The 27,064-nt window shown below is 35.3% G+C and overlaps 1 protein-coding gene across 4 annotated transcripts in view; it reads left to right on the top strand.

Moving 5' to 3' along the window:
• Positions 1–27,064, top strand: part of Zbtb20 (zinc finger and BTB domain containing 20) — a 357,321-nt gene that overhangs the window by 97,913 nt on the left and 232,344 nt on the right. For all 4 annotated transcript variants that reach the window (XM_033755905.1, XM_033755904.1, XM_033755907.1 and 1 more), the window contains one exon: positions 7,921–8,018. The gene's annotated coding sequence lies outside the window, so the exon portion shown is untranslated. The remainder of the gene's footprint in view (positions 1–7,920; positions 8,019–27,064) is intronic.

Here is a 27,064-nt window from a genome sequence, read left to right as displayed (position 1 = left end):
TATATATTATTTTTGAGATCTATATAATAGAATTACACCGGTTTGCTAATGGATGCCAAGCTAACACTACACACCTGAGCATGATTACCTACTTTGTTTCTTTTATAAAGGATTGACTTGTTTTTCCCACAAATTTAAGACAGCATGCATGTGACCTTGTTTCTTTCCAGTCTTCTTCCAAGTCTTGTACTTTCCATTGCCTGTGATAGCACAGTAAATGTCATTGCTGAACTGACATGTAAGACTGGCTCTGCCGGCAGGATAATATCGAAGGCAGCGTATAAAACTGTACTCAAAAATATAAAATGTATACCTGAAACTTAGCAACAGCCATAACAGTGGAATATACAAGAAGCATTGCAAAACATGGACCTTTCCATTTCCTCTGAGAATAGATTGAACACTTAGTTCTTGTTCTGAAAGATTTATTCAGTTTGTCCCCAAAAAATTAACATTTTGAGGAAAAAAATCCTTGAGGAAAAGTCAAAGTCATGGAGGTCTTTTTTTTTCCATCTTAAAAAAAAGAGGTTAAGGTAACCAGCTTTGAAACAAATTATGGGAAGAAACAAATAGGACATTCAAAATATGGTTGAACTTCAATAGAAACTCTTTAGGTTTAATAATGAGTTGTATTCATGATAGACATCTAAACACTGAGAGAAGTTGTAGAATATTGTGGGACTGGCCATCCATGAACTTCTTTAAAGAGAGTGGATTCACACTTCCTGTAATGGTTGAAAATGTGTCAGGGAATGGAAAGAAATAACTTCTCTAGATGATTCATGTTTTTTCAATTTTTCTTCCCTCTCTTCTTTAAAGCCGCTTTTATTCATAATCAAAAATGAAACAAAAATGGCAGTCTTGACAAAAGTCACCAGAACTTTTAAATGTATTTGACCACGATGACAGCGTTAGAAGTACCACCAGCATTTTAGTGGACACTGAAGGATCACACTGTTAGCTGGTGACACATGCCTGTAACCCCAGCACTCTGGGAGGCTGGAGCAGGTGAATAGCAAATTTACTCCCAACCTGGGCAACTTTGCAACTCAGCTGAGAATCTGTCTCAAATTTTAAAAATTGAACAGGCTGGGGATGTAGCCTAGTGTGAAGGCCCTGGATTCAATCCCTAATAATGCAAAACAAAAAACAAAAACTAAATAAGTTAAAAAAGAGAAATCACACTGTTACCATCAATTCCTATAATTGATTTACTACAAACATAAAAACCTCCTGAAAAGACTTACTTGTGAAGAACGGATTAGTGTATTGTTCAGTGTTTGATTTTAAAAATACAATAGACTGCATGGAAATTTATCATATTTCACACCGTTTTGTATTGTCAATATTCAAAGTCATACTATTACCGTTATACTTAAACCATTCCCTTCCTATAGCATTAAGTGTTTTTGGTTCATTTCCAGAACATTAAGCCAACATGTGTTGGTGGTATTTGCTAAAAAATAAGGAGAAAGGTCCACAGAATATAATTAGGAAAAAAGACATCTTCAATTCAAATATTTATGTATACCAAGCTCTTCCTACCTGCCAAGTACTTTTCCAGAAACTGGAGGTACACAGATAAATGCATCTCTGTCACCGAAAAAGCACTCATATATTGGTAGGAGAACCTGACATAGAAACGTAATTAACAAACAAACAGATGACGGAGTAAAGGTTGGTTTGTCCGGGGCAGTTCTGGTTTAAGCTGTAGCCCTGCTATAATTTTTATAAGGTCCTTTCACCTGCAAAAGTATCCTATTTGGACAATAAATTCTATGGCCACCTCATAAACAGCTGTTGCAATCACATCTGCCCCAGGTGTCAGGGAGGATTTCCCACATAATAGGACAGAAAATGAAGATTAATAATGCTTTGCCCTGTGTGCTACCTACACAGAAATAGAAAGGAAACAAAGAGTAGACTGACTTTTATTTGTCTGAAGCTTGTCAGAAGTGAGAGTGGGAAACAAACTCATATTGGGTGAAGGAGAAAGACAAGTGGGCACTCCACCCCCAGCTGATGGTATGTGAGATGTACAAGTGTTGTCCTTGAACGAACCATTCAGCTGTTAATTCCATGAGGAGCTCAGGACTGAAAGGTGGGTGGGAAAGAGCTGGAAGCACTAGAGGGAAATTTAGGAAGACAAGTTAATGTTAAGTATAAGAAAGTACATGGTTTACAAAGAGAAGCTACCTGACATGGGATGGGGCTACCTGTGGGGCTGAGAGCCCCGCTGCCTCTGACAGTATCACAGTGAACAAACTGGGACACCATCGGCGATGTGGCATCCTTTACCACGTCGTCATCCTGTGAGTTGTGATTCTATATGCACACCTGCATGGGGCCTTTTTGAGCAGCTTTTAAGAATTCTGCATTTAGGGCCGTGGGTTCAGCTCAGTGGTGCCAACCACCTGCCTCACAAGTGCAAGGTCCTGAGTTCAATCCCCGGTACCCCCCACCAAAAAAAGAATTCTGCATTTGGGAAATCTTATTAAAAAAACTTTGAAAATGTAGAAATATGATGAAAAAATCAGTTTTCATGAGCTAACACCTGTTGTGAACCCTGAGTACATTCTAAAAAGAGACCAGGGAATATAAAGTGCATCTCACTGAACTTGTTTTTTGCCACGCATACAAGGAAAACAGACTCTAGATAAGTAACATTCAGGACCCATGCCTTACTCAGGTCTCTACCGCTTGGGCCCATGTTCATTTTGAGATGGAGTAGCTGCAGAGTCTTGCTTACCAGTTTGATTTGCATAGCTCTGAGTTACATAAAAATGGGACTGGTAGCAAAGCTGTCATTAAGGAGAAACAAAACAGAAAACTGAACAAAGGATACATTCTGTGCAAAGTTTAGACTATTTCAGGGCTCCTTGTCATAGTAAGAAAGATGCCCGCCCCTTCCCACACCTAAAAAGAATAGCAGGAAAGTGACAAGAGCGGGCTGCCGGGAGGAGGTAACGTGGGAGTAAAGAATGAAAGTAAACTAAAGCTGGACACATGAAGAACAAGAAAGGAATTGGCAAGGACACGAGGTGATGCCGCCAAATGCCCTGCATTCACAGCACAGAGATATGCCATTAGGTGAGAATCACCTTTCCCTCTTCCGCATTTCACTGAAACAGGAAGGAATTGGTCAGGCCCAGGAATGGCATCTCGATGAAGCTCTGCTTTCTCAGAGGCCTGGGGAGGGTGGCAACTCAGCTAGAGCCGGAATGTACTCACTGGCCTTTTTATCCAATTATTGGGTTTCTATGTTTATGAATTAAAATGCTTCCAGTAAACCAGGAAGAAAGGTCTTTTGGAGGTAGTAGAAATTACTTACTTAGTTGTTAATCGTACGTAGGCTTTGGCACCAGGAAAACTGATTTCAAATCTTTGCAACTTACATATTTATAGTAAGATATTTAAACTTTAAGTTTTAGTTCCTACATTTGAAAAAATTGGAAATACATATATATCATAGAGCTGTTGTGAGAAGATTAAATCACATATGTAAATTGTGAAACGTGGTATCAGAGAAAGGATTATTAGTGAAATTTTTATGCAGTGAAGATTATTATTTTTGTTATGTTCTCTAGCCACCCATTCTCATTTTACATCAATGCTTTCTTTCTGGTTCCAGCTTTGACCTGCTTTCCCAGAATACTACATACATATATATCCCTGCTTCAAAACCTCATTCTCCTCTGTTCTTTAAAGTTATACCTAAAATTATCTGGGTGTGGAGGGGCATACCTATTATCCCAGCACTGTAGGAGGCTGAGGCAGGAGAACTGCAAATTTGAGCCTAGCCAAAGCATTTTAGTAAATTGGTGAGGCCTTGTTGTAAAATAAAAAAAATTTAAATGTCTGGGAATGTAACTCATTGCAAAGGCCCTATGTTCAATCCCTGTTTACATGCCAAAAAAACAAAAAACAAAAAGAGAGTTATTCTATATATAAATACAATAACAACAATGTACAAAAATTTAAAGCCATAAAATAATGTGCGACAGTTTTTGACCTTGAATTTTTTACCTTTTCAAGATCTTTTATATATGTAAATGTAATAAGTAAAGGGGCTGAACACAAAAGTCTTTACATTCTTCTGTCATATCTGAAAAAAAGCAACTTAAAGTATTTTGAATGAATAACCTGCATATGATATTTGATCCTGAATTCTGAAGGTGTTTTTTATTTTTATAACATTGACCCTGTGACTCTGTGGGCTATATGAACAGGGAAAGGGTCCTGTATTGTTAGTACTTTATACCCTTCTCATAGGAGTTTAACTAACTTGCCAAAACTCACTGGGTAGTTTCAGGTGAAGGATCTTGAATTCTTGATGAGAAGATTTTGAATTCTTGATCTCAAATCTGCCAAGATCTCCATTTGTTATGAAAAAGTCAGCCTATAGAAGAGAGCCCAAGTATTAATATTATATTATTATACTGCTTCTCATCACACAGTTAAAATGTTTTCTGCATTTATATTCGCCCTGTAGTTACCCATACAACATAGGGAGAAAGTAGTGTAAATTCCCTGATTAACAACCAAAGCACTCCTTGTCACCAGAACTATCATATGTTAGATCCTGTGTCAGTATCTGCAGCCAGGCCTTAGCTTCTAAGAATCTACTTGTTACAAGTGAGTTTATGTGCCTTGAAGCATATGGCCTTGATATATGATCCCAGAGCAAAAGAGCAAGGTATTTCAAACTGGCCACAATTTTATTGACTCTCACAGACTTGCTTTGTAGTCATTCCAATAAACTAGATGAGAAATTTCTGATGCTCCAAGCTATCCAGTCCTCAGGACTCCATTTCATGATTCAGAATCCAACAAAACAACTCAAGAGTGCTTTTGTATGACACTGTGACCACAGGGATAAATAATTGCTTAGTAATTCTCTTTGAGGCAGAAAATTCTAAACATGGAGGAACCATTTCCCCTTAATGGGAGCCAGAAATCCTGTGAGTGCTTGAAATGGCATTCACAAGTCTGAATGGTAAACAGATAAAAACAGGAGCGTACCAGTTGCACAAATGACTTGCTTGTCACAAACTTGTCATTGCAGTAATCTAACATTTCTTTCACAGAGCCCGATGGAAAGTATGGAACAAACAAGCCCTGCTGACGTTTTGGCTCTGTTAAGCCTTCCTTCAAGCTAAAGCATCTGCAGCATCTTCCTGCTCTAGACCCTTTATCTGCTGAAGTTAGCTGATACTGTACATGTCAAAGAAATGTTTGACTATTGCATTAACAAGTTGATGACAAGCAAGTTATTCCTGCAGTTGAAATACTGCTGCTTTTAGTCAGCTGCTATTTTGACCTTCATTTTATTGTGAAAAACCCTAGCAGAGCACTGGGAAGGTACCAGAATAGTTTCTGTAGATTCACAAAGGCCACCTGTCTAGGACATAGGTGCTGTGGTGGTGGAGGGGCATACCTGGCAGTTTCATCAGATTGTTGATGGAATTTCCTACTAAAACATAAATGTTCCGAATACATTGAATGGTCCCCAGGATTGCTCTTGCAGGGGTAAAAAGACCTGCACAGAAATCAGTTTTCATCCACACTGTTTCTACTCACCTCCCTACATGCACGTACATATTAACTCTGAGTGCTTTATTGAATGTTGTAACTAGGAAATTTAACTGAAAATTGTGTACAGCAACTGCTCACATAATTTTGCCAGTGCTTCCTGTCGGTAGCCTCCCCTAACCTCCTTCTCATTCAGCATAATATCTAAAGCTATCTAAACTTCATCCAAGCCTTGCTGTTGTCTCCTAAAGAGCACTGTATCTCCCTTAAGCCTCCTCCTTCCAGAAAACTCAGGCAGCCCTCCAGAAGATATCATCAGCTCATCTCCAACTCGAGCTACCAGCAGGGAGTGCTCGTACTCTGTGCAACTGCTAACTCTTGTCTGTCTGAAGAACCCTCCTCCCCTTGGGGACCCACTCTTGGTGACCTGAGTGTGCATTCCATTGGGTCCCAGCCTTATCAGCATACAGAACCTGGCTGGAGCCTGTCATTAGAGCCTTGCCTCTGTGCCCCTCCACCCACCCGTCCTCCAAGTTTCTGCTTTTGTTGCTGCCATGGGATATCAGCAGTTAGAACAATGGAGCATTTGCCCTAAGACTTTGGCCTTTTCATAAAACTGAGCTTCTCTTATTCACCAAGGTGTCAGGTACCTTGTATTCTTTTTAGACCCTTCAGGTCTGCTTAGGGTATGCTGATAGTGTCTGGTCTGGTTTAAGTATTACCTGAAAAACTTTCACTTTCTGACTTATTTTCTGGCCAGTGCCCCAAAGGCTTTCATTTTTGAAAGTCTTGGGTAAAAATGATTATCACTGTTCAGCCATGAGAACCAAATTTCTTGCCAAAGTGATGGTAGACCCTAACATTTTTAGACTTGGCAACTTGTCCACAGTAGTGTCTCCCGTATGAAATGTTTTTTCTTTATCTCTAATATCTCATGGTGCAATCTATACTTCTGCTTTGTGAAAAAACTACCTCAGAGGACAGATGGGAAAGGGGTGAGAAGAAGGCCCTTTTCTTTGCAGAGTTAATGATATTGTCCCTGAAACAGTGAGGATGGTTTGAGGTAACAACTCACAGTTTCTGCAAAAGAAAATATGTGAATGAACAACTTGAATTTTAAGTGGAATTTTACTGGCTTTTTTTTTAAAGTTCTTAATAGGCTTTCCGTAATGATTTTGTGTTTCCTTTCTTATTAGACTTAAATGGCAAAGAAATGATATGCTATTTTTGATTCAGAAAAATATAAAATCTTTTTATTGGAACTCTTGAAATGCACATTAGGAAGTAGATAATGGCCTAAAAGAATGAGAGAGAGAGAAAGAGAGAGAGAGAGAGAGGAGAGACAAAGGTTCTGACTTCCTATTAAGAGGGATATCTGATTAGAGTGTTTTTATAATATTTACTTATTTATTTGTTTTAAGAAAGTAAGCAAAAGCAGAAGAACAATGCAATAATTTCATTAGACCTGTCATAGGGTGAGAAGGGATTTTGATCAGCTTGACTTTAAATCACACTCTCACTTGAGAGGTAAGTATGCTGAGATCCGAAAATGTTTAATAAAATGAACAAAGATAAACAAAGGGATTCTGGCAAAGCAACGCCTAAAACCGGGATCTGACTTTCAATTCGGGCGTACCTTTCTTTAAATGAAAGTCTGGGGATTTAGCTCAGTGGTGCTGCCACCTGCCTCACAAGTGCAAAGTCCTGAGTTCAATCCCTGGTACCAAAAAAAAAAAAAAAAAAAAAAAAAAAAAAAAAAAAAGCTTTCTTTTAAATGAAGACAGTCTCACTTTAATAATTTGTACCAATGTGCTTAAATCTATTAGGGCATTTGCTTTTGTCATTACTGGGACTTCGTGTGTCTAAGCTAACTATAGAATGTGCATTTGAACAGACGGCAGATATTTCTTTCTAAGCTGTATTTTATCTGAATAGTGCAAGGAACCTTTATTACTTCAATGAAGTTTTTCCTCTTAGAGGATTCAAAGAAACACTCTATTCCAATCTTGTATCTGAAAACATATTTTTAAGTGGGTCTGTTCCTTTAATAAGTATTTGTTCAAACATGTCATATTCTAGCATTCTAGAAGATACAAAGTAGTTTATCAGATTAACAGAAGTCTGTTTCTTATTCCCACTTTTAGTCATGTTTGAGTTGGTCCTTGTAGTTGTTAGTTTGGACAAACATTGATTAATTCAAAATATCAATGTTTTTGTTTGGGTTCTTTTTTGTTTAATGGGAGTGGAAAAGTTGAATATGAATTTACCTTTTGCAGCTATGATAATTATATTTGCTTTTTTTATTCATGCAAAACTTATTTTTCTTTTTGTTTCATTTCTGTTTTCGCATGTTACAAACATCTGTACTGTGGCTGGTGACGAGAGTAGCAGTGGCTGGCAATTTTCCTCTACGTTCTGAGAAAAAGAATTAGCTGGAATAAGACCTTGTTTTCCATATGGTGGACTTGAAATGCAGCATTGAAAAGGTATCTTCTCTTTTTCTTTTCTGAAACCAAAGATGAAACCAATGAATAAATAGCAATATTGATTCCAAATCACCTGTTGACTCTCATCAGAAAGGTCCTGGGCAATGCATTCCTCATTTCATCAGTTGCAAAACCTAAATAGTTATTCTCTGTGCATTGGTAATATCTATATTCAAGCATGTGCCTTTGGTCGCTCACTTAAGAATAACTAAGATTCTACATAGTTAAGAAATGAACTGAAAGTGTTGCTTTTGATTGAACAAAATGATCGTTTTGTAAATATGTTTGGCTGTGAAGTGCTTATTAACTCCTACAATATTGGAATCGATTGTTGGGAACAATGGAGAGAAAATGGCACTACTGTTTTCCTTTATCTTAATTCTAGTTGGGAAAAATAGTGGTCTGTGTCTTATAAAAAGTGTTTTAATGTAAAGTATTTCAAACACATAAAAATATAAAGAATAATATGAAGTACAAGAATCCAGAACACAAGTAAAACAAACCTTGATCATTTGAAATATTTGTTTCTGAGTCTGTTTCTGTTATTATTCTATTATAAATTATGTACAATAGAAAAATTAAATGTACCGTTTGATGAGCTGAGCTCTACAATCATGTAAAACATACATAGATCTGGGAAGGGTCTTTTCTTCACGCCTTCTTGTACTTGATATTCTCCAAAGCTTTGACAAAGTTTAATAAAAATCATTAGTTACTTTAATGTAAGTCATATATTATAGCTTAAATTAATTCTCCTGAATATATCACTAAAATTTATTTGTTGATTTTCTCATTGTTAGACATAATTTCCAATAACAAACAAGTTAATATTTATGTTCATGTGCATACAGGGAGGTGGAATTGCTAAATATTAAGAAACATGAATTTTAAATTTTATTAGGCATTGTAAAGTTTCTCTTCAGAGGACCAATTTATATTCTTTATAATCTGAGAGTTTCTCCACATCTTTCTTCATTTTTTGAAATGATCAGACTTTTAAAACTGTTGTCAGTTTAATAAGGATTAAATAATGTGTTGGTTAATTTTTTTTTTCATTTATAAGCCATTGATTTCCCTCTTGTGTGGTACCTGTTTGTATCTTTAGCCCATTATCTGTTGAGTTATTTGTGTTGCTATTTTTATTTTGTGGGGTTTTGTTTTGTTTTGGAGTTAGTTGCTTTTGTTTTTATTATAATATTCTGGATTCTCATACCTTTGGGCCATAGGGAATACAAATTGTAGTTGTAGTTTCTCTTTTGACTGTGTCTTTGGTAACATTTATTTTAACAACAACAAAAAAATTCTAAATTTAATACAGTTAAAATTATTGATATTTTCCTTAATAATTTGTGCTTTAATGTTATTTAAAATTTTTTTCCATATGCCTTATATTTTCTCCTGTTTTAAAGATTTTCCCTCTGTAGTTAGGTTGTTAATCTTCTTTGAATTTATTTTTGCTTACTGTATCTTTCATGAGCCCATTTTATTTTTCTTAATATGGATAATCCATTTATCCTGAAGTATTTAACAAATTAGCCATCCTTTCCTGACTAATTCGCAATATCATTTGCCTACATCGAATTTGTTTTTAATGTTTTTATTTCATCCAGTATACTGTTCTTCTATCCTTGAACTAATATCATAGTTCCTTACTTACCATAGCATAATAATATTCTTGTTATTTGGTAAAATAAATCTTTTTGCTCCTTTTTTAAATTGTCTTGGCTCCTCTTGGCATTTTACTGTTTAATATGAAATTTAGGGATTGCTAGTTTAGTTTATCAAAAGTTCTGCTGAATTTTATTTGAAATTACATTAACATTGGTGAATAATCTGGAGAAGAGGTGACACTTTTACATGTCTTCTGCCCATTAGCTCTATACCTATACTTCTTCAAGTCTTTCTTTATATTCTTTGATAATGTTTTATAATTTACATCATGAAAGTCTTGTGCCTATATTTTTAATTTCTTCATTAACTTAGCTTTTTGTGCTTTATGTATACAATCAGTCTTTCATTTCAGTTTATTGGTTATTATTGGTGTATATTCAGCAACCTTGCTGAATACTCTTATTACTTCTAACCTTATAATTCTCTTCTCTACATGGACATCTATCTCATCAGTATTTTCTCTTAAACTTCCATTTTTAAATGTTCTGTCTCTTCTTCCTGTCTTATTTTATTATTAACCTTCTATATAGTGTTAATATATATAGTGTTCTATATAGGGTTATAGAAGTCATGATATCAGAAATATCTATTTTTCTTATTTTATAGAAATATGTTGTTTGCTTGTTGGGGGAGGGCGTTCTAAAATTCATGCCTCCACCTCCCAAATGCTGGGATTATGCTGTGTACCATCACACCCAGCTTGTTTGGGATTTTGACAGTCAAAATTATTATATTAAAGAAGTTCTCATCATTCATTTATAGCTTGCTAGGTATTTTTAATCAGTAATACTAGTTAAATGTTTATCTATTGCATTTTCTGCATCAATAATGTCAATAAAATTTCCCATTAATATGTTCATGTGTTATATTATACTAATATATTTCCTTATATTAAGCATTTTTTACATTCCTGGAAAGAATTTTACTTCATCTTCATGTGTTTTTTTAATCCACTGTTACGTAAAATTTCCTAACATCTTATGTAATATGTTTGCATAGGGAAATTAGTCTTTAATTTTTATTTTTTTAAACTTACTGCAGAGTTTTGGTATCATGGTGATATTACACTCAGAAAATAAATTTAATAACATTCTAACTTTTTTCTAATTTCAAAAATTTTTTTTTGTTGTTTTTGTTGTTTTTTGGGGGGTACCGGGGATCGAACTCGGGACCTTGAGCTTGCGAGGCAGGCCACTGAACCGCTGAGCTAAACCCCCAGCCCTAATTTTGAAAATTTTTATGCCACCAGGGCAGTGGTGGTAAACCTAAGGCATATGTTCTTTTTTAATACAAAAGGTGAGGTCAGTAAATTTAGCTCAGTGGTGCCGCCGCCTGCCTTGCAAGCTCAAGGTCTCAAGTTGGATCCCTGTACCAAAAAAATACCAAACAAACAAACAAAAAAAGCTGTTAATTTATGAGTTTGGGTGTTTTGGTGGGGGTTGGGGATTGTCTTTTTTTTTTCTGCACTGAAACTTCAGTGTTAAAGTTTAATTTCAGTGTTGGCACTTTGTGATAAATAAGTGGGTTTTGGACTGCAATTTGGGTACTTCTCTGAAAGGCTCACCATCAGTGCTACAGAGATTACCCAGGGATATATTCATGTAATTTTCAATTTTAAAATCTTTATTACCTCCCTATTTCCCCAATATTATTTATCTGAACCTTTTCTTCAGTAGTTATCAGACATTTTTCTGTTCCATTTACATTTTTTCAAAATCTGGCTTTTGATTTTGCTTATTTACATTATTTTGTTCTTTGTATTCTGTTACTACTCTGCATTTTCTATTTCATACAAGTTTGATGCCATTTTTTTTTTACTGGATGCTTGAATTATGACGTATTTCAAAAGCTTGTATTATTTTTAAAAATTAATTTCAATCTCTAAATATTCCTCTAGGTTTCTGATGAGCTGCATACCATATTTTTATATTTAGTTTTGTTAAATTTTAAATATTTTGTAATAACATTTTGATTTATTTTTAAGGCTAGAATTATCAAAGTATAGTTTTTACTTTCTAAGTGCATTTACTGTGTTTTGATTATGATTCTGAATTTAAATATATTGTAATATTTGGTTTTAATTGAAAATAATTCTTTTGAAATTCCTTTTTGTGACTATTCAGCACTTAGATTTTACTGCTGGGCCTGAAATCTAGACAGATTATCTGTTTCTTCAGCACACATTCTAAAGTGCTTATAAGTACATTTCATTACATATTTTTCTAACAAGAAAATAAAATCAACTTTTTAATATTTCTGGTACTCCCCTTAATATAAGGAAGGTACCTAGTATGTTTTATCTATCTATTAAGTATCAGTCTTGTTAGTGTAACTGTTTGAACTTTACTTGTATCTGTTTTTCATTATACAAAAATGTGCTTATCATTGATTTCTAAACCACTGTTTAATTATATGTACTTACAAATTTTCAGTATTACTGTGCCCACAGTTGTTGAGCCCCAGGGTCTCCTTTCTGGGTTCACTTTTCTTATTGTTAAATCACACTTTATAGGCAATTGTCTACCACAAGCCCTGGGTAGTACACCCTTTTTGTATGTCTGAAACTATTTTTATTTGTCTTTTATGATAAGTTACAATTTACCTGAATGTTTTTGCTCAGCCTGTTAAGGATGTTACTCAGTTATATCTATGACTATTATTCTGTCAACTATTCTTAAGAGAAATCTGCTATCAGTTTTATCTTTTTATGGGTAATCTGCTTTTTTCTTTCTGGCAGCTTTAAAGTTTTTTACCATCTGATAGTTTCTCTTAAATATGATTAATTGTGGATTTATTTGTAATTATCAATCATGAACTCAGTGTATATTATTTAATCTCAAGACTCAAATTCTAGAAAATTCTGATATTATCTTTTCCCTGATCATTTTCCATTCCCTACATATTTTTCTTCTGGAATTTTTTTGTTTTGTTGATTTTTTTTTTTTGAGATAGGGTCTCGCTGTGTAGTCCAGGCTGGCATTGAACTCCTGGTTCCTCTGGAATTCCCATAAGATATATGTGTATGTTTCTTAAGCAGTTTAACATATCTCAACTGCTATTTCATTTTCTAAAAATTTATTTTCTTTTCTGGCTCTCTCATCTTTTTTGTTGTTGTTTTTGTTTTTTGTTTTTTTTTTTTCCCTCCCCGAGACAGTCTTGTTATGTAGCTCAGTTGGCCTTGACCTCACTATATAGCCCGGTCTGGCTTCACGTTCACAGTGATTAAAGCATTCACTCACCCACCTGGCTAACAATTCTATTTCACTGTCTTGAATTTTTTTCTGAATATTTTCCTTAAAATTACATTCTAGCTCAGTGTTCTAGAAATTGCACTTTTAAATTATCCCATGTGTTGCATTTTTATTGTCAGTGAACACATTTTGAAATTTTAAGATTTCTGACTGGTTTTTTAATCTTATTGACCTGTTCTTATTTTACTGCTGTTTTTAAAGTATAATTTCTTGTTCTCTTATGGTATAGTTATCTCTAAGTATCTCAAACATACTCATATAGAGGTCACTGTGAAACTCTTTAAAATTAAATTCATCTGGAGTGAATCTTACAATAATTGACTCTGTTGGTTGTTCTTAGATTAGATTTCTGACTACATTTTAGAATTTTGTCTTGCAGGTTAGTCTGGGTCCTAAGCATTTTTGTTTTGGCTCTTTTCTTTCCTCTTTCTTTTCTTTATATGTTCCTGAACTACTGCTTTTCCTCTTGCTTCTATCTGGATCCCTGAGTTCCCAGGCCCAATCCAGATCTTACAGTGGCAGCTTTTAGCTTCATCTCCATATTTGATCACAGACCTGTGTCTTTTTCTTTCTGCTTGTCGAAGAGGCAACAGTTACACAAAGCTGTGGCAGCCTCTTGCTGAAGTAGTAAGCCAGAGTTAGGTCCACCATTCCATATGCAGCCTTGTTGCCCCCAGTACTCCGAGAACTAGACCCCAGACATCTTTGTGTCCTTCCAAGTCCAGATTTCAGTATGCCTATGACTTTAGCACTATTCACTGGATTTGTTTCTTTCCATAAATAATCATTGTGTTAAAATCCAATTCTATCTCTTTGGTTTTCTCATATCACATTGAATTTTTAAAGTTACAATATATTTTGAACAATGCAACTTTAATTTTTTACCTCTTTTTTATGTAGATGCATCATTTAAAAACAAATAATATTATAAATTAGTTTCTATTTAATATTAAATTGTTATGGGCACTGAACTTTACATAGATTACCTTATTCAGTTCTCTCAACTATTCTGATTCCCATTAAATAGAGTAGGAAACAGAGAAAATAAGCTAAATAAATCTTCACTTAGGAATAAGATTATGATTAGGAAATGGCAGGAGTAACATTTGACTCCTATTTCCCTACCAGAATTGGTGTCCTTAAACTGCTATCCTGTAATTTTTTAACTTATTTATTTTTAACTTATTTATTTTTTAACTATTTATTTTTAACTTATTAATTTTAACTTATTTTTAACAAATAAATAAATTTAAATAATGTATATTTTTCCTGTGCTTGTATGCTTCTGGTCTCTCTCTCTCTCTCTCTCTCTCTCTCTCTCTCTCTCTCTCTCTCTCTCTTTCTCCTTGCTTCTCCTTCTGTATCTTTCTCTTTTGATATGTGATTATATTTGTTTCATTTGCTATTGATCTAGTAATTTGGGTTTATTAAAAGCACAATTTTTCTAGTAATAATTGCTGTCATTTGTCCAAATAAATTAATTTCTATTTTATCAGTATTAATGCAATTGTATACTGTAGAAAATAAGGAGTATATGATGCTATTTCTTCATACATCTTCTCATATTACCCAGATTATGATTTTTTTCTTGTAATGCATTATGTCAGATATTGAACATTATTCTTATTATCGATACAGCAGTAGAGAGAACAATCACCAAAAATGTGGCTTATTTTAGGTAGTAGAGTGATTCTAGCACTAAATAAGTGCTCAGTAAATACTTATCAAGTATTAAATGAACAAACATGTTCTTTGTATCTCATATGCACACAGAAAAGGAAAACAGGTGAGACCTTTTCAGTCTTTATTTGCTACTGCATGACTTCTCATTTCATTTAAACCTGGAATTTTGTAAGCTATTGAACCACCATATAATATAATAAATGATTCCCTCACTTCTTTTGTCAGTCAGATCTGTGCTTTGTGCAGCAGCCCTTTGGAGTCAATGACTTTCCATTCAGTTTAGTTCCATTCATCCCTATTTCTACATTTTCTCCTTGTGATCTGCTTACTCCCAAACCCCACAATTCATAAATATATTTTGCAAGTCTCAAACCAGTAACTACTGTTTTCATTCTGCAAATACTATGAAATTCTTGGATATAAAGTAGTGATTAAATGGCAATCATTTTATCATATTAAATATCTCTACCCACGTTTTTTAAGAGTAATTTGTGTGTTTTTTTGTTTAAGGAAAGGAATTTTTAGGTTTATTTTTGGTGGTAGTTCTCAAAATCCCCAACTATAATCAAAGGAAATTCTTTATATAAATTTCTGGGAAAATGAATTTTTTCACTTACATTACCAAGAAACTTTATGATGATCTAAAACATACTACAGTAAAAACACTGTGCTTCTATTGTAGCAAAGCAGGTTAAATAAAACAATATAGAATAGCAGAGAGAGAGAAGAAAGTCTAAACTGGGTCATTTGTTAATGTGCAAATTTTATGGAAATTTTAATGACACATCTGATTGATTTATAAGGAGTATATATTATACTGTTATAAGAACACTCAAGCCTTCTATGTAGCATAATTTTAACAATCTTTTGTACATAACAACAGATTGAAATTAAACTGTCTTCCTAGCTGTTTCTATTCTTTAAATTATAAAATGATTTTTATTATTCTCTTTTTAAAACTATTGACTGAGACTCAGGAAATTTGGTTTCTAGTACTCGTTCTGTCATTTAACTGGCTGTATGACCACGAGTAGGTTGTCTTTCATAATGTTGACAGAATTGATGCTTGAAATTGTTCTTTCCATTTTTTGTGTTTTACTCTTCTACTTCTACTTCTGTTTATATGCAGAAACACTAAAATATAAAAACTTAATTCTGTATATGTTGAATTACTTTTCGTGTTGCTGACACCAAATATCTGACAACCAAAGTTAAAGGGGGAAGGTTTTATTTATAACACAGTTTATAGAGGATTCAGCCCGTAATTGGCTCACTCCTAGCCAGGGTGGCCTCATGGCAGAGTGGCAACAGTTCATCACATTTTGAAATAGCTAAAGAAATAAGGGACCTTAACAACATCTTCCTGCCTCTTTTATCCAGACTACTTAGGGTGGGCAGCACTCACACCCTTAATCCTAGTGCCCTTGAGCCTAGCAGTGCATCATGAATCAATTTCAGCATTACACACTAGATTCAGCCACCTCCAAAAAAGCCCCAGCTAAGACCACATGAGGCTTTGGGTCTTAACACAAGCTATAACAACGTATACAAGCTATAACAGTGTCCCATACTCCCGGAATTTAAGCTATTCAACAGAAATCATGAGGAAATAAGTAAGGAGGGACCGCTGTTGTTTCTTCATCTGAACTAACACAATGAGAACATTTTCAAAAGTACTATTGGACATCATTGTGCAGAATGGATCCCAACAGAAGTAATCTGGAACACAGACCAGGCCAACTTGATGCTGTGGATGTGGATAAGATAAGGAAGGTGTAGATCATAGTGATACAGAGATAAAGTGTAATCAAAAGGTATGAAGATATTGAGCTATATATTCATTCAAAAATAATAGCTAAATGTAACATTTTTAAAATCATGAAAGGAAATACAAACACCTAATAAACATAGAAAAGTATTATCTCACTAGCACTCATCACAGTTTATAAAAAAACAGTAAATCTCAGCTCTAGTAAGTGTGTAGTAAAATAGGCACAACTGAAGAAATGAGTGCACATCTAATTCCAATTTACTCACCTTCTGAAACATGGGTATATATAGATTTTTCAGTTTCCCCCACCAGAACCATATCATTTGTTCCCATTGCCTGTTGTTTCTCAGAGTTTTTGTTTCTTTTTTGCATCTTAGTACCTTTGCCTTAGGTGATCAGCCTTCACTTTGACATTCTAAAACCTCATTTTCTCCAGAACTTCATCTTTTTCAGTCATTTCTGCTGTTAATACGCGGAAACCACATTTACATGCATATGAAATCACTTTCCCTTATCATAAAGGAAGAAGTCTGTCTAGATCATTCTGTGTGTTGCCAATTATCTTTAACTTCTAAATTTCTGTTATTATAAAAATTGTTGCTCTAATAGTGGCATTTTGAGTAATTGAAACAGATGAAAATGAAGTAAAGGACACATTCAGGATGTCACTGTAAAGTCATTTTATTGGGCAGAAAAGAATACTACTGATAAATTTATTAGGCACCCTTTTCAAGAATAGACTCTCAGTCATCTGCTCTATGTAAAAATGAATAAACATAACAACTTACTTGGGTCTGTACCCAGAAATTTAGCCAGCCAAAAAAGAGACCCACTTAGGAAGAATGAACCAGATGAAGTTGTATCAGTTCAAAATACCCAGCTACTTCGTCTGGTCCTTTTCTAACAAAACTGTATAAGTAAAAACATAATTTTCTTAAAAACCTAAATTTCTTACCCTAGCCAATGGCAAAGTACTGGAGAAAGTAAAAGTTTCCAGACTCCACCCTCTGATCCTTGTGGGAGGAAAATGAGCACACGCTATCCAGGCCTCCACAGACATACAAGTCATTTGTGTATAGGTTCATCTCCTTTTCAGAAAGTTTTCCTGAACTTTTTCAGAAGGCAGAGACTAGGTGTCTTTATTATCTCAAGTACTTTCAAATTGCATAATCACTGAATGGATTGATACAGCATTAGCAGTTTTATTAGGATTATTTTAGTATCTAAAATATAAAGAAAAAGTCACTTGGCTTACACTTTGTACTATAACTGTTCTTACTGGCATTTAGATAAACATCTTTAGGATGATAATATGTAGTTTTGAACATCTTTAAAAGTAAATAGCTTTCAAAAACCTATATTTCTGCAAGATTGAGAGTAAAAATAGTATAATTCTTAAGAGCTCTGTTCGTTATTTTTGTGGCATCAGTAGCAAGTTATTAAATCTCTCTGAATTTCAATTTTCACATCTGAAAGATGGGAATAGTCCTTGTAGTGGGGATTGGATAAGATACTGCTTATCAAACAGCATGATGCCTGCCAGTATGACTAGAGTTAATGCCTCACAGGACCAGGACCAATGTCTGAACTCATGCTTCTGGACCGCTGGGACACAGCATGTGGTACACCACTCAGGCACTTACCTGACTCCAAGTCAGAGAACGTTAGGACATAAGTAGTGTTTTTCAGTCTTTAGGAATTACTTAAAACAGAGGAATCTTAGTTCCACCACAAAAAAAATAGTAATTCAACTGATTTGCTGAGAGGTGAGACCCTAAAATATGTCTTTTTAACATGTTCTTCAGGTGTTTTTGGTGTGAGTGATCGCAGACCAAGCTCTGAGTCACCCTGGCATCATGACCCCATCTCAGCCTTGATCATAGATCACCTCCATCCAGCCACTTGCATTATTCCGTAGGAGTTAACCTCCTCAATGCTAGTGGCTTTGCTATGGGAAACAAAGCTGACTCCCCCCGACCCACCCATCACTTTATTTTTCTGAATACAAAAGAATAGAGAAGTCGGGGTCAATTGAGGAAATTTGAGTAGCTACAGCAAATTGTTGGTTATTTTGGATTATTTGAACTAATGATTTGCATTAGTCCAAAAGTAAGCTGACTAGTACAGAAAGTTTGAACTTTAGAATAATACTTCTCCCCCATAACTGAGGAACACCTGGCTATAGTGAAATCTATCTCTTATTTTTTTGTGGAATTACTATCTATAGAACTTAGAAGAATAAGTACAACTGAAGTGCAAAGTGTTAAATGCGTGCTTTGATTTAGTCAGTGCATTTGCACATTGAAGTAATTAGGATGTATTTAAAAGCATTCTGCTTGCAATACTTTGTTCTCCATTTCCTACAAATTAAATTAGTGAGGGGTAGATTTGATTTTTACATCATTTTGAAAATATTTTCTTTTTCTTTTTTTAATTTCCTTAGTATTACATTTTTACAAAGTTCAGAGCACAACCAACTATGACTAAATTCATAAAAATAAAACAAAAAGCCCAAAGTGCAAGAAAATGAAAAACAGCACAAAATAATATGCAGAAGAGCAACATTAATCATAGTTCACAAATATAGTTGCAGTAATATACCTTATCCATGTCTGATCAATTAATAACAAATACTCAGCAAATAACTCATTCTGTTGCTTTGATTGAGATCCCAAAATTTAATTATTCATCTGAATGCAAATAAATGGGAACAGACAGCAGGTCTACTTAGGAAAATCTTAACAATCTCCTGTTTTCATTGTACTATATATAATGCAATGAATGAATGTAAAGAAAGATTATAAAGGGAACTTTGCTTCCTTATAAAGCATTCAAGCAAGATTATTTGTTTTTAAAATAAAGTTAGATTTGCAGAACCAAGATATGGTTACCGAGCTATGTAGTATAAACAAAGACAGCCTGGAGTTTAAAGCCTAACTCTGCACACTGTCTGAATAATCTTTGACAAGTTACTTCACCTCCCTGGATCTCAGTTTTCACATCTGTAAAGTGAAGGTAATAGTATCTATAGTGCAGATTGTTGTACAATATGCATTTGAAGGGCCTGACATTTAATATATCTCAATAAGTGACAGTTATTAATTCAAAAAATAACATAAAAGTTCCCCCAAAGAAACAAACAAACAAAAAACTGAATAGAAATATTCTGTGATCTCACTTTCCCAAGGGCTAATAACATGATTCACAGATTTTTATCATAGGACTTTATTGACATTCCTACAGAACTGAATGACTGTATTACTTCTATTATCTACTCTCCCTTAAAATGTTTCCTGTATTGCAAATTAACGGCCTCAAAATACATGTTGAGAAATCCCCTTTATATTATTGAAGTTGATAGTTGAATGAATAAATTTTACCAAAACAAATTATTATCATATTCTTTTGAAGACAAACAGTAATTTGGATAGAGCTCAGATAAGTCTAATTCTTCATATTCTTTCTGTACGATTATAACAGCGGAAGTATACATGCTTATGCATAGAATCGAAGGAAAAAGAAACAAGAATAACAGAACTAAATGTGCTTCTTAGGATACAGAGGTGGTGCCCCCTGTTCAGCCCTGTGTTTCATATGTAGAAAATGTTCATTACATATTTGTTAAATTAAATAAAGGAGGAGAAAATTGCTAAGAAAATATCTGAATAGCATAAAAGAACTACTCAAAAAATAGCATGTACAGGTCTTAAGAGAGAGCTAAAAGCTTACCTGTGGGTATCAACAACTCTTTAATTAGGTTGGTTCCCTGTGAAATTACAGCCATCTTTGTCCAGGACCCCAGTTGTTAGCTAAGGAGATAATCAGGAGAGCTGACTGAGGAGTCAGAGAAACATGGTATATCAGAAATGGATGGAACTGTGAAGATTTTCTAATCCAAGGGACATATTTTTCAGCTGAAGAGACTGAATGATACATACCAGAATTACACTTGGTGCCTAAGTTTATTGATTCTTGAACTTGAGTTTCCTAATTTCGGTCTTGTTCACCTTATAATGTACCAAGTTGTCTGCGTTCCCTGACAGCCTGTTCTCCATATATGAATAATATCTTCTCCTCCTATGTCCAAAACAGTATAACAGAATATCTTGCTGTGCCTCTGATTAGATTCATCTCATCTATTATGGAATTTTTCCATAGGCTCTAAAAGGCTACAATGAAATGTTTAAAAATATTCCAAGTAGATATTAATAAAAAATTACATATATATGTATATATACGGCACTCTTCTTTTATGAAAAAAAAACAGAATTTCATAACAAAATAATTATAGAATAACAATAGTTAATACATTGTATGTCATAATCTTAAAAAAATGATCAAAATGATGTTACTCAGAGCTCAAGTCATAGACAAAAAAGACTCTTACAAAGAAGAAAAAAACAAATGAGTACAAAACTTTCTCTTTAAGGAAATGAATTAGCATATATATATATTTTTTTCAAAACAAGAGAGATTATGTGGGTATTATTTGGACCTTTCCCTATTTTCTATTTATCTATCTTCTATTTTGATATATTTTGTAGATTTTTAATTTTTTTATATGAGAAAGCTAGTGTGTCTGACTTATTTCACTTACCTTTATGTTCTTTAGCCACATCTATTTCCTATGAATGCTTCAAATATGCCTTTCTTTATGGCAGACTTAGTCCTCCATTGTGTATGCATACCAGATTTTCTTCATCCGTTTGTCTGTTGACAGATGCATGAGAAATGCAAATTAAAACTACATTGACATATATTCTTACCCCAGAAAGAGGGGCTATCATAAAAAAATCAGATAATAACAAATGCTGCTGATGAGAATGTGGGGGAAAAGGAACCCTTCTATATTGTTTGTAGGAATGTAAAGTGGTGTAACCACTATGGAAATCAGTATGGAGATTCCTCAATAAACTAAAAAGAGAAATTCCATCTGACCCTGCTTTGTCATCATATTATGTGCAGGGATGCTTGCATACCTGTGTTTATACCAGCACAATTTGCAATAGCTGGACCTTGGCCAGAACAGATTTTTATCTGATCTTTAAATTCATTTTAATTGAGAAATAAACTATCAAATTATTATTATCCATTAATAACATATAGATTTGCTGCTTTTCAAGTGATCATTAGCTGGTGCTAGATAGAATGGAAAACAAAGAATTGTTATAATTTCATTGAAGAAATCATGATGGGAGAGTTCTGTCCTGAAGGTACTACTCAGGAGAAGGTACGGTCAGGTAGGCTGGTGAGGGGGCGTCTAGAGAACCCAGGAAGTCACCTAAGGATTTGAATCTTAGAAAAATTTTTTAAAAGTAAGAAATAGAAGGGGTAGGCAGCAAATTTTAAAGAAGAGTACTACAATAAGATTTGATGTCCTTGTACATCACTTACTGATTTGTAACTTCCTTGCTAAGTGTAGAAGCCTTTTGTTCACATTGTTCATGTCCTGTTACAACTTACTTGTACATAGCTGCGGTAAAGTAATGATTAGAATACCCGGAATCAGGGATTAATGGCATCCATAAAGGAAGAAATATAGCTGTTCAGTAGGTAAATATCATCTTTATACACCTAAAGAATGTAATGTGGCTGGCTGTTAACAGTGAGTTAAAGTGGCATACCAGAAATTTTTATAAATGGTTTTCCCATGCTCCATTGAATCTGTGGCTTAGACTTTAGTTGTATACCAGCTGCGCATGCAAAATCTCATAATTATTCTTACTGTATTAAGCATTTTATAGCAATTTTAGCTCTAAAATGCTATGCAATAGTTTTTATGCAAGTATACCAGACATGTAAGCTGTTCCAATGAAAACATTTCCTTTCTTTTAGACACATGGTTTTTACGTTTCCAAACTTAGCTGTTTGCATTGATGGAAAAATCTTTAGGACAGAAATCTGTTTTGTTTTTTTTGTTGCTGCTTTTTTCTTTTGGTTGGGGGCGAGATGGAGGGTGACAGTTGAATTGTCTTTCAGTACTTTATTCCTTCGTACAGCCTCATCAGAAAAGGGGCATTTTACTAATTGTGATATTAACAAGTGTTGTGCTGAGCACTTGTTTCTCCACAACCTGTCATATTCAGAAAGGAGCTAGCAAGGAAGCTAGAGTGATCTCTGAATGCTTCCAGGGTACTGTGGTAAACAAGCAGAAGGACATGGACTTAACCTCTCTGGAGAAGGCTGACACCTTCAACACTGCCGCACATGCGGCTGCGCCCTGCAGTGGCAAGTCTTGGGTCTGAGCCCAAAGCTGGTGTGGAGTTTGAACCCTTGGCATTCTGGCCTAGGGCCAAGTGCTATCAATGGAACCCCACTGACACCTTTAGTTATTCTTCCTAGATTAGGATAGTAATTTACTTGTCTCTTTGATTTCAAGTGTCTGGTTTTGTTTCCAGATGCCTCCCAGTTCATCTGTATTCCAGGGGTTTCAAAAGACTTTAACCTCATTGGTTCTTTCCTTTGTTCCATTTGGTGAACACAGGAGGGATATAGAGAGACTAGCGAGGCAAGGGAGGTCGTGTGTGTGTGTGTGTGTGTGTGTGTGTGTGTGTGTGTGTGTGTGTGTAATGTAGGAGGCATGTGGGGAGGGCTTAGGAAAACTGCAGGAATAAATGAAAGGCACATTCACTTTTAAAATATCATCTATTATACCAGAGCAAGTCAGAATGGAGTTTAAGAGGTGATATGCAGGACAATGTAATGAAAAATGTTATTAGATAGATGCATGTGTAAAAGCCCTCCAACCAGCAGTAATCTCAATCTCTCCCAAATGATTACAATATATGAAAGAGATGGAGAGACCATAGAAATTTTATCCTGTTGCCAATAAGGTAACAGCACTTGGATTTTAACATGTGATAGTAGGAAAAGGCATTTATGCATGGGTGTCATTTTATGTTTACAAGGGCCTGTCTAGCACTGTTTATTGATTTTACTGCAATTTTTCCCCAGGACCCTGTAGATAGATAATTGGTAGAAATGTCCATCATTAACACAGCAACAAATGTAACCATCGCACTAAGAAAAAGATACACATAGGACCCTGTAAGCAAGCCTCAAATGGGGAGGAGGAGAGTCACACAATAACACGTGCAGCTATAACTCCAGGCAAACACACACACATAACACCCTGTGTAGCCATTGCACTGAGAAAATACACACAGCCCCCTGTGCAGCCATCACACATCAGGAAAATAACACACATGACACCCCTGTGCAACCATCACACTAGGCAAAAGCACAGACATAAAATGCTAAGTCAATAGGAATGAACAGCTCATAAAAGCCTACTGAAATAGATCACATCACAGCCAGGTACATCTGTTCTCAGCATTAACCATTATCGTTAGCTTAAAATGCTTAAAATCACTGCACATCCTCAGGTCTAGGGACAGATTATTCCAAGAAGATTCTGCTAAATAGACTTCGCAATGAAGTGAAGGGGACCTCTACTACATTAAAGTGATGCATTTTGCATCTCAAAGGCTGTCAACTGTATTTAGGGTAACCGTGTGATTGAAGAACAATGCTCCAGGATAGGATAGCAATTTTTTTGGGTCCTTCTAAATCCGGAGGTGATTTTTACCCCAACTGGAGTTAAGAATACCATTGAATGTGTACCTCTCAAATTGGGAGGTGACTAATAAAAGCAGAACTGGAAATAGCTTTCAACTTGTGCTGCACAGGAAGCTGTGACATTCTGTTTTAAACTGGAACTCTCAGGTGGCATATCATAGCTAAAGGTCCTAGTGAGGTCAGGCTTCAAGCCATCAATTTGAGATAAATACGTACAAACTACAGTCCTTGCTTTGGAGGGTTGTCTGCCTCTCTGGGGGAATAAAGGAACCACCCAGCTCTTCATTCACCAGTGCCTTCTCTTTTTCCTCTTGCCTTGGTCTGTGATGTTATCTGAACTGTGTGACACAGAAGTTACTACACGGCCAGGGAAACTCAGCATGTTCTTCTGAAAAGTGGCCCAAAAAGAACAGGTCAGGAAGAGTTTCAAGCTTGCAGTTCTATCTTTCAATTACGGTGATGTTTTCTGCTTCTTCTGAGTGAGAGAAGTTTCAAGTGAGCTTGTTAAGAATGATTTACACCATAATTCTAGGAAAAACAAATGTGAGTGACTGAAATTTGAAAGGAAAGAGCAGGGGGAAAGTGCTAGACCAAACAAATCCTAAGCAAATCGGGTGTTTTTTGGGGGGTGGGGGGTAGTGGTGGGTTTTCATGTGTTTCTTCACTTTTTTTAACAAAAGTGAAAATATATGTATTATTGGTAATTCTCTCACCTGAGTGGAATGAAGAAACAAAAAACAGTTGCTCCATTTGCCGCATGTAAAAGCAAATTTTCAGGAGAGGGCAGGTGTTTCCCTTAAATTCTCATGATAGCATCTTGCTCAGAATGAGCAATACTGGAAATGAGAACTACGAATTCTACTTAAATATATATTTTTACCAAATGTGGCAGAAAAGGTTTTGTTAGGGTGAGAGATAAGCATTTTCCATAAGACAATACACTAGTGACATGAGGTAATTACATGGTGACTGAGAACACCAGCACGGTATACTGGAGAATTTCATGATACCTACGTGATAACTATAGTAACTCTAGTTATCATGACCGTATTATCTCCTGATAACTATATAATTAGTTTGTGTCATCAAAGCACCCTAAACGTATGCCTGTTCCAGCTACTCTGGTAGAAAAAAAATTAACTTTTTTTGCAAAGGGGAAAAAAAAGCTAATGAAGAAAGTTGCCAAGAACAGATATTTTGTAATCTGTGCTAAATCTCTGCTGGAAAACATGAACAGTAATGAAGCTGAGAAGACAGTAAAAGAAATTCGGGGCAAGGTGCCAGACGCCCAGACGGAAGGAGAATGTGGACCAAAAGATTGCGACAATCGGGTAATTATGGTTTATGAATTTCAGCTTTAATCTGTAGTTCAGTGAGTCCTGATTAAATATCTGTTAAACACAATTAAAGTTTGTTTTTGTATTTCACCGTCTTGATCAGAATAATTAGAGACTGCGTGTTTCATGTCAAAAGTAGCAAGAGGAATTTTAGTGAATGAACATCGTTTTTAAAAGCCATTTGTAGCACCAGCTGTTGGCATTATTTTATATTTTAGTGTTATCAGCATAAAGATGGTCCTCTGGATGCTGAATAGTTTCCAGCAGGACAAGGATGTTGTGCAGATCCGATGGGTCTGTGCTGATGAGGCGTGTGTGTTTAGGGGCTGGTTATCGCTGGAAACAGCAGGCAGGAGAGATGTAGGTCGGAGAAGATACTTTAGGTGTAAGAAGACAAATGCCACTTGAGTTGCGTCTACCTGACTGAGAAGCCCCTACAGGTTCTGGATGGCTTATTTGAGACAGGTTGTGTACAGTGCCTGAAGGAAAGGCTAAAATGGATGTGGTGAGAAGAGTAGGGCTCTGCCCTGGTTGATCCTTGGCTAAAACTTTGTGCCATCTACTCCTAGAGTTGGTAGAAGGGAGTGGTGAAAGTGTATACCACACTAATAATTCTATCCCTGAGAAAAGCGGTCTCAATTCTGCTCAAGGGACATGTTGAAATATAAGTAGAATTAAATAAACTGGGGTAAGGGGGATAAAAAAAGGCTTGACAAACCAAAACTAAAACTATGATTTTCATGAACATGTGTCTAAATAGAGGCTGAGGAGTTGTAAATTATTCTCCAAACAGTGTGAAGGTCTATGTAAAAAATCTCTGTGCAGTTTGCCATGTTATTAAATTTAAAGAAGTAATAAGATACTATTGTATCTTAAATAATAAGATCTTGTTTGCTATTTGAAATTTGGGGACCTAGAATATTTTAGTCCCTGTGGCATATAGACCAATGGTCCCCAACAAAGTCCATGTTTTAATTCTCACACTCTGTTACTTTAGATGGCAAAGAGACTTTGCAGATGTGGTTAAAGTTGAGGATATTTGAGATTTGAAGGCTATCTCAGAATATCTGGGCAGGCCTAATATAATCAAGAGTCCTTCTCAAGGAAAAAGGGAGGCAGGGGAGTCAGACTCAGAAAAGAATATGAAAGAGAGATTCAGGGGTGCTACATGTCTATTTGAAGGTAGAAAAAGATGCTATGAATACAGGTGGCTTCCAGAAACTGGGAAAGTCAAAGCAAGGGATTATCCCATCTCCCTGAGAAAGAACACATCCTAGCTGGCATCTTAATTTCAGGCTTCTCACCTCCAAAACTTGAATTAATTTGCACTTTTTAAGATAAAGTTTGTGGTAATTTGTTATAACAACAATAGAAAACTTCTTCACAGACTCAATATCTGTTGAAAAGTTGCCTAGTTAAAAGTGCATCCAAGTATGAGAAAAATAACAAACCTCTATGAATTTAACTTGGTAATGCCCACTTTCCAGGCTGTGTTTGTGGCACCACTTAGAGTTACCTGTTGTAGTAAAAATTAAAGCCTGTCTATTATACAGTAAAATCAAGGGCAACTATAGCTCCGTCTCTGTAGCACCACTTACCAGCAGCACAGTTCACATAAGTAGAAGTGTCTGCAGCGACGGAGGATTGTAGAGTGTAAATAATTTTTCTGACAACTGTAGCAGCACTTACCGTAGGTTGAACCACTTGACTTTGCTTATATTTGATCATTTTTGATTTACAGAAATGGCAGTTTCA

This window comes from Fukomys damarensis, unplaced genomic scaffold (assembly GCF_012274545.1).
Source record: "Fukomys damarensis isolate Sample0158 unplaced genomic scaffold, DMR_v1.0_HiC HiC_scaffold_24, whole genome shotgun sequence".
Classification (NCBI taxonomy): domain Eukaryota; kingdom Metazoa; phylum Chordata; class Mammalia; order Rodentia; family Bathyergidae; genus Fukomys; species Fukomys damarensis.
This window is presented reverse-complemented; position numbering and strand designations above follow the sequence as displayed.